This window comes from Prinia subflava, chromosome 24, assembly GCF_021018805.1.
Source record: "Prinia subflava isolate CZ2003 ecotype Zambia chromosome 24, Cam_Psub_1.2, whole genome shotgun sequence".
NCBI lineage: Eukaryota > Metazoa > Chordata > Aves > Passeriformes > Cisticolidae > Prinia > Prinia subflava.
Window position 1 is genome coordinate 2,169,450 of NC_086270.1, and position 8,069 is coordinate 2,177,518.

At 48.6% G+C, this 8,069-nt stretch overlaps 1 protein-coding gene across 1 annotated transcript in view; it reads right to left on the reverse strand.

The window, feature by feature from the left end:
* Positions 1-802, reverse strand: part of NFYC (nuclear transcription factor Y subunit gamma) — a 33,628-nt gene extending 32,826 nt beyond the window's left edge. Inside the window, exon 1 of the mRNA XM_063418828.1 lies at positions 655-802. The gene's annotated coding sequence lies outside the window, so the exon portion shown is untranslated. The remainder of the gene's footprint in view (positions 1-654) is intronic.
* Positions 803-8,069: the final 7,267 nt, after the last annotated feature.

Below are 8,069 nucleotides of genomic sequence, written 5' to 3' on the forward strand. Positions count from 1 at the left end.
ATCCGAGCTTCCCTCTGCTCCCTCCCACTCCCTTCTCAGATGGGTCTCACAGCCTGCCTTGGAATCACACAGCAGGAACGGCTTGGGTGAAAGAAACCTTAGAGCTCATCCTATTGCCATGAGCAGGGACACCTTCCACTAGACCGCGCTGCTCAGGCCTTATCCACCTTGGCTTTGGACCCAAGCACATCCCCTGTGGCGGCGCGGCAGATCCCACGCGGGAAAACACCGGGAGGCCTCCGCGCTCCGTGCTGCCGGCGGGCCGTGAGGCAGCGCGTTCCCCGGGCGCTGCCAGCCCCGAATCCCGGCTCTCAGGCCGGGGTCCCGGGCTCTGCCAGCCCCGGGTCCGCCCGGGTCCGCCCGGGTCCGCCCCGGCCGCGCCGCCCCCCCTCACCCGCGCCCGCGCGGGACAACGGTCCGCTCGCAGTCCTCTCCCCGGTCCGCACCCCGCCAGCCAATCAGCGCCCGCCTCCCCGCGCCCGCCTCCCCCTCGCGGGCCAATCAGCGAGCGCGCCGCGGCTCAGCCAATCGCAGCGCAGCCGTTCGTGATTGGGGGGGGGGCCCGCAACGACCCCTCGGGCCGCCCCCGCCCCGCGCCCCCTCACGGGCCGGCGCCGCCGCCTCCCCCCCGCCGCGCTGTCCCCGCGCACTCACCGGGGCGGCCGGCGCCGCGACCTCCGCCTGCTCCGCCCGCTGCCCGCGCTGCCTCCGGCGCGGCCGGCGGGAGGCTGGGGGGGGGCGGGGGGAAAGGGGGGCGGCCGGAGCGGAGTGAGCGCCGAGCGGCCGAGAAACAAGATGGCGGCGGGGCCGTGAGGCGGCGGGGCGGAGGCTCCGCCCTTTTTTTGTTCCCCCCCCCCCTTTCCCTTCCGCGGGCTGGGTCGCGGCGGCGCGCGCGTGACCCGGCGGAGATCTCGCGAGATTTGCCGGGGGGCGGGAAAGGGCGGGGGCACCGTGAGGGACCGTGAGGGACCGGGACAAACCGAGACAAATCAGGACAAACCGGGACAAACCGTGAGGCACCGGGACAAACCAGGGGCGATCGTGCCTTGAGGGACAGCCCAATTCTGCCTCTGGCACAGATCTGCCCTGTCCTAACCCCCCGCGTGTTTCCAGTTTTAGGCCTCGTGTGTGAAGCCTTCCAATGTTTTTCCTGCTTTATTAAAAAAAAAGAAAGAAAGCAGGAATGCTGCGATGTTTTCCAAGCTTGTTTGCTTCTCTGTCAAGTGTCCTCGGAAGAAATTGGGTGGTAAATAAATCCGTTAGAGATGTTGGATAAAAATGGTTATGATGAGTTGCAATGAACTTTTTTCTGCACCAGGACTTGGCATTTTCTGGGTTTTTTTTAATAGGAGTTCGTTTGAAATGGAATTTAAATACATCCAGTATTCCTGAGTTGACTCACTCCCACAGTCCCATTATGCAGTTCGACTATATCTGCCCACAAAAGCAGAAAAAGAACTATTTTACATATCTTGGAGACCGCAGGGTTCTGATCGTTCACATTGTGAGGGGAAAATACTCCTGAAATCGACTTAAATAGATAAAGGAATTAAAGATCTCTTTTCTCTCTGAGTGGAGACTTGAGGCAGGATAATCAGAAAAAAACCCAAAAGCAGCTCCAAAGGGAGAGGAAGCAAAAGCTGCCTTAGATCCATCAGGAACAACATCCAATGGGAATAATGAGGGAAATGAATGAGGGGATTTGTATTTTCGTGGGAGGTGGGTTCAGAGTCCATGTGATAAATGCCAATCACCCGCTTTTTTGAAATTTATGAATATTTAATAAAGAATAAAAATGGGTTACAAAAACATTAATACAATAATAAAAGTTTAAAAAAGTTTGCAGAGACAGGACAAATAATGAGACAACAAGAGCAAAGAAGGTAGCCCGGGCTTTTGTCTCTCTTCCCTCCCAGACAAAGTCTAGGAAGGAGAAGGGCTTAGAACGAAGAGAAGTCTTCTTTATTAAGCTTTCAGTTTATGACTATTCATATCTTACGTAAAACAAGTAATTTTCAGCTGTTTTTTGTCACAAAAGCTTTCTGTTAATTAAAAGAATGCATGAGAGCATACGTCTTTGAGAAAGTTAGGTTCTGTGGATAAGAGGCCATAAATTCTTCTTCACTAGAAGGTTTAGAGGCCTCTGTGAATGTTATCTCTGTGCTGAGGAATTTTTCTTCTTGAACAAAAAAAATATAACACACATACACAGCTTCTATTGTACTATAACTTATTGTTAATTACAAAACTACATTCACTACATTATTCTAATGTTAATATAGTATAACTTTTCTATCTATCAGATTACATATAGTAAATATCTGCGTAGAGCCACATATACAATATGCCTTTTTCACAGTCCAGGACATCCCTCTGGCCACCCTGGAGGGTTTGGAGACCGGACAGGGGGTCTGGGGTCTGTCCAAGGGGCTCAGGCAGCCTCACACAGAGCCCAGGAGGGCACTGCCTCTGATCCCTGCCATGGCAGTGAATGCCCACAGTGTGTGAACAATCACAAGCTGGGAGAATTCAAAATAAGCAGTATTTAGTTTATCATAGAATGTAAATGTAGAATTTGGGATTCTCAGTATATGGGGCTGAAGAGACAGGATGGAGGAATTGGGGAGTGGCCCCTGTGCTCCTTGTTCTTGCTCTCGTCCCCCATTTTCTGCTGAGTTGGATTTTAGAGATTGGCTTAGAGTAGAAATGACAGGTTAGCATAGGGAGTAGGCATTGGTACAATTTTGTAAATAAAAAGTTCATTGTGGACAGTGGTTGGGTCAGGGGTACTGTACATAAGGTGTGGGGCTCTCTGACCCGCCCAGTCCCCCCCGTGTCCTGCTCTGCTGGGGACGCCCTGCAGAGCTGGGACAGAACTGAGATAATGAAGAATAAACAACCCTGGAAACACAAACTGGGGACTCAGCCTGGCTGCTCTGGCTCTGGTGTGAAACACTCAGGGCAAAGAGAAGCCTGAAAACCTGATTACCTCTGGGAACAGCAACCCCGAGGAGAATCTCAGGGAACAGCAACCCTGAGAGGTTTTTATTCCTTTTAAGCTTTTCCTTGAAGCCACAGAGGGCTGGAGCTGCACCAGGAGCATTCCCAGCCCCTCATGTGGGAACTGCCCTCTCCTTTCCTGCAGGGATCCCATCCCAGAGATCCCCCAGGATCCCCCGGGATCCCCTGTGACAGTTCCATCCCGAGGATCCTCACAATTCCATGGAGCATCCCAAGGAATTGTTTCCCACCCCGGGACGGACGTGTGTTATTATCCATGGTAGGACACACCGTGGAGATGTCAGGAATCTCTGGAATTCTGCTTTAATGGGTTAACTATTAATTAACAGATTTTTATTAATTTTTATTAATTTTTATTAATTAATTTATTTAATATATATTATATGTATATTATATGTATATTATATGTATATGTATATGTATATGTATATTATATGTATATGTATATGTATATGTATATGTATATGTATATGTATATGTATATGTATAATATAATATAATATAATATAATATAATATAATATTATATTATATTATATTATATTATATTATATTATAGTATAGTATAGTATAGTATATTATAGTATATTATAGTATATTATAGTATATTATAGTATATTATATTAATAATATAATATATAATAATACAATATAATTGTATTATTATAATATAATATAAATATAATATAATTAAATTTCTAATAATATATATTATATTAATATATAATATATTTAAATTTATTTATATATAATATAATATTATTTATTATTATTTATTTTATAATAATTATTATTAATTATTAATTATTAATCAACAGATTTTTTTTGCCTTTCTGCACATCCATTTAGCAGCCACCCCAGGATATCCCTGGCAGTGCATCCCAGGGATCATCCAGGGACATTCCAGTGAATCTGAGCTGCTCCCTCAGCACAGGAAGATTTTCTGCTGCCATCCTGGAGCTGCTTCAAGCCAAACCCTGTGCCCTGCTCCCGCCAGCTCTCCCAATTCCCCCTTCCCTGGCTCCAGGAGTGACTCACGCTCCCTCAGGATTTTTCCCATGAAAAAAAGAAAAAAATTCCCTTTTCCTTAGGAGCAGCTCCGTCTTTTTGCCTCCTCATTGTCCTTCTGCTGGCCCAATTTACAGCCCGGCCAAGTTTCTTTTTTTAATACCGTTTTTAATATCATTGTTCAGGTTATAAAAGTAAATCCCTTGAAATATTCAGGATGAGAAAGGAAAGTGGGATCCCACAGGGCTGCTGCACTTCCACTCACCCTTCCCAAAATTGACGGCTGGCTCTGCCCTGCCAGAGGACAAAATCCCGCAAGCACAGGGGATTTGTGGTTTCTGTGGAAGAAAAGGAGGAAATGGGACAAATTCCCGTGTCCTGCGTGGGCTGGGAGCTGGCACTGGAGCAGGAAATGTCTTGCAGCAAAATTCCTGCAGTTTTATTGCAAGTCTTGAGACCGAGGGCACTTGCGAGGCAGCCAAGAGAAATAAAAATCGGGCTCAGGGAGTGGTTTGGGTTGGAAGGACACCCAGGATCATCCAATTCCTCCTCCTGCCAGGGGCACGGACATTTCCCACTGTCCCAGCTTGTTCCAGCCTGGAATTGAACATTTCCCAGGACGGGGCAGCCGCTGCTTCCTTGGGAAATTCATTCCCTGGAATCCCTCACGGCTGCTCCAGTCTTGGTTTTTTTGTTTGGTTGGTTGGGGGGTTTTTTGGGTTTTTTGGTTTGGTTTTTTTGGTGTTGGGTGGGGTTTTTTTGTTTGTTTGTTTGGTTGGTTGGTTGGTTGGTTTTTTGGTTTTTGGGGGTTTTTTTGTTGGTTTTTTTTTTGGGTTTTTTTGGGGTTTTTTTGGTTTTTTTTTTTTTGTTTTTTTGGTTTTTTGTTGTTGTTGTTGTTGTTGGTTTTGGTTTTTTGGGGGGTTTATTGGTGGTTTTTTTTGGTTTGGTTTTTTTTGTTTGGGGGTTTTTTTGGTTTTTTGGGTTTTTTTGGGGTTTTTGTTTGTTTGGGATTTTTTGGGTTTTTTTGGTTTTTTTGTGGTTTTTTGTCTTGTTTTGTTTTTGTGGTTTTTTGTGGGGTTTTTTTTGTTTGTTTTTGTTTTTGGGTTTTGTTTGTTTGTTTTGTTTTGGGTTTTTAGGGGGGTTTTTTGTTTGTTTCTTGGGCTTTTTTGAGGGTTTTTTTGGGGGTTTTTTTGGTTTTTTTTATTCCCGAATTTCTGAGCCATTTCCCTCTGTTCCATCCCCACAATTCCCTGGAAAACACCTCATTTATTAATTAATTAATTCCCCAGCACTGCTGCTGCTGCTGCCAGGCCCTGCTGCCCGAGCACCCAGCTCGGATCCAGCCCCTCTCCGGGGATTTCTGGATTTCTTCCTCCTCCTCTTCCTCCTCCTCCTCCTCCTCCTTTTGTGCAGCTCCGTTTCCTCCCCACCTGCTCCCTTTTTCCAGCACCAATGGATCCATTGTCTGGAGCTGCTCTGCTTTTCCCACAGGGATTGCAGCTCCACAGAGCTCCCTGTCAGCCTGCCCGGAGCGTGGAGGAGCCAAGGAAAACAAAAATCAGATTTAAACAATAAAAAACAAAACAGGAGAAAGTGTTTTTACAGGAATTCGGTGGCGCTTTCACGAGTTTGGACTCACCCAGCACCTTCCACCTGCTCATCCCATCCCTCCCACTGCGCCCAGAGCTGGATTTGGAATTTTATGGATTCGTTTGGCACCGAGGAAAATCAGCTCAGAGCAGCGGGGACGGGGCTGGCCCTTCCCAGCTCAGCCCCCGCCATCCCCCGGGATTCCCGTTCCAGCAGGGCTCTGGATTTATCCCAAACAAGCTGTTGCTGCGGGGCAAGAATCCACAGGCATGGGAAAACCTGGAGAGAAATTCTCTCTGGATGTGGACAGCGCTGCTTTATGGATCTGCAGGAAAACATTTAGGGCCAGATTTTGGGAGCTTTGTGCCACATTCCCAGCTGGAAGTGCCACATCCCACCTGTCCTAGCTGGGATGATCAATAGGAAATTTAAGGATATTTAAAGATATTTAAGGATATTTAAAGATATTTAAGGATATTTAAGGAAATTTAAGGATATTTAAGAATATTTAAGGATATTTAAAGATATTTAACGATATTTAAAGATATTTAGAAATATACCTATACCTGTACAGTGATTTTTTAAAAAAATTCTGCTTTGAAATTAAACCCATGGATTTAATTTAAAGGATTAAAATTGGAGCCCACAATTTCTGAGGGATGATCCAGGGTCAATTCTGGGCTAAAATTCCCAGGGATTTTTACCTTTTCTGATCCAGATGGGAATTCCCAAAGGAATCCTCATTCTCCTAAGGAAGAGCTGACAGAAATGAGGAAAACTCCCCAAAATTTTAGGATGAGCACTGGGATCTGAGGTGCTCAGCCCGGTGCTGACTGCGAGGCCTCATCCCAAATATTCCCAGGAGATTTTCCAGCGTCTCCACACGGCTCCTGCTCGTGCCAGAAGTGGGACACGGCCTCCAGCAGGAGCAGGGAAGGAGCTGACCCAGCTCCAGCAGCTCATCCCACTGCCAGAGGGGCCAGGGCAGGACTGGCACCTTCCCAGGGCAGGGTTATTCCCAATCCTGCCATTCTCAGGAGTATCCTGGAATTTTCCAGAACCCTTCTCCAGGTGCAGCCTCTCCTTCCCTAAATGCAGCTCCAGGACAGCCCCAGGAGCACCCTGGGGAGCCCCAGGATGCCCCAGAACAGCTCCAGGATCCTTCTGGGAAGCCTCAGTCCTCTGGAAAGCTCCAGGACCCTCCTGGGAAGCCCCAAAATATCATGAGAAGCTCCAGGATGCTCTAGAACAGCTCTAGGATCCTTCTGCGAAGCCTCAGTCCTCTGGAAAGCTCCAGGACCCTCCTGGGAAGCCCCAAAATATCATGAGAAGCTCCAGGATGCTCTAGAACAGCTCCAGGATCCTTCTGGGAGATCTCAAGTCCTCTGGAAAACTCCAGGACCCTCCTGGGAAGGCTCAGTCCTCTGGAAAGCTTCAGGACACTCCTGAGAATCCCCAGAACCCTCCCGGAAAAGCCCCAAAATCTCCTGGGGAGCCCCAGGATGCTCTAGAACAGCTCTAGGATCCTTCTGGGAAGCCTCAGTCCTCTGGAAAGCTCCAGGAAGCTCCTGGGAAGCCCCAGAATCTCCTGGGTAGCCCCAGAATGCCCCAGAACAGCTCCAGGACCTTCCTGGGAAGGCTCAGTCTTCTGGAAAGCTCCAGGACACTCCTGAGAATCCCCAGAACCCTCCTGGGAAGCCCCAAAATCTCCTGGGAAGCTCCAGGATGCTCCAGAACAGCTCCAGGATCCTTCTGGGAAATCTCAAGTCCTCTGGAAAGCTCCAGGACACTCCTGGGCAGCCCCAGGGCAGCTCCAGGACCCTCCTGGGAAGGCTCAGTCTTCTGGAAAGCTCCAGGATACTCCTGAGAATCCCCAGAACCCTTCTGGGAAAGCTCCAAAATCACCTGGGAAGTCCAGGACAGCTCCAGGATGCTCTAGAACAGCTCTAGGATCCTCCTGGGAAGCCTCAGTCCTCTGGAAAGCTCCAGGACCCTCCTGGGCAGCCTCAGAATATCCTGGGGAGCTCCAGGATGCCCCAGAACAGCTCCAGGACCCTCCTGGGAAGGCTCAGTCCTCTGGAAAGCTTCAGGACAATCCTGAGAATCCCCAGAACCCTCCTGGGAAAGCTCCAAAATCACCTGGGAAGCTCCAGGACAGCTCCAGGATGCTCTAAAACAGCTCCAGGATCCTTCTGGGAGATCTCAAGTCCTCTGGAAAGCTCCAGGACCCTCCTGGGCAGCCCCAGGATGCCCCCAAACAGCTCCAGGACCCTCCTGGGAAGCCTCAGTCTTCTGGAAAGCTCCAGGACACTCCTGGGAATCCCCAGAACCCTCCTGGAAAAGCCCCAAAATCACCCGGGAAGCTCCAGGAATCTCCAGAGCAGCTTCTGGACCCTCCTGGGAAGCCCCCAAATCCCCAGGGAAGCTCCAGGATGCCCCAGAACAGCTCCA